We start from the raw sequence: 854 nt of genomic DNA on the forward strand, positions 1-854 counted from the left end.
TAACTTAAAGGCTATTTAAAGTGTTTGGTCTACTTTTCATGAATTTCTTTCAATTAAAGTAAATGCTTATTAGATTTAAATAATAATTAATGAAATGAAGTTTTAAAACGTCTTTAAATATATTATATTGATTTTCTTTTTTTGGATAAAAAATGTCATATACTTTGTTGGTGTAGAGATCATTAATTAAGTGAGATTCTTAAATAAATTGTAATTTGTGTACCCAATCATGACCTTTTCCCATCCCTATTTAGACATACACACTCAATCTAATTAATTAATTAGAATAGAGGCTTCCACAATCAGAAACTTAAAATTACCAGGTTAGGCTGCATGAGAAAAATGTGATTTACCATGCATGTAACAAAAAGAGAATTTGGTTCTTGCATTGTTGCACAACAACACGGAACTCCAAAAATAGAATCATTACAATGATAATAGTGTTAGCATTTAGAATATTGATGAGAATAATCACAACTCACGAGACAAATTTGTCCCAGCTGGGTAATTGACACTTTGCTCAAATTTATATACAAGTCCTCATCATTATTGTTATTATCTCTACAAACATTAGGGATTTTTTTCTCTGTCTATTAATTATTCTTTCATGTTCAGTTACTTAGAATTATTCAATACAATTAGAAGAGTACTCTTCCAAGAATACATCCGCTTAGAATAGTTTCCGTGAGTTAATAAGATTGAACTTGAATTTGAGTTTGTGTATTGTTTTTTAATTTTTGTTATAATTAAATTTTAATCTCTATATAATAGGATAAATGATCATGAACTAGAATGTGATTAGTTTAACTAAATTATTTATGATAGAAAAAAAATTATTTATATATTAATGTTTT

Source organism: Arachis ipaensis, chromosome B06, assembly GCF_000816755.2.
Source record: "Arachis ipaensis cultivar K30076 chromosome B06, Araip1.1, whole genome shotgun sequence".
NCBI lineage: Eukaryota > Viridiplantae > Streptophyta > Magnoliopsida > Fabales > Fabaceae > Arachis > Arachis ipaensis.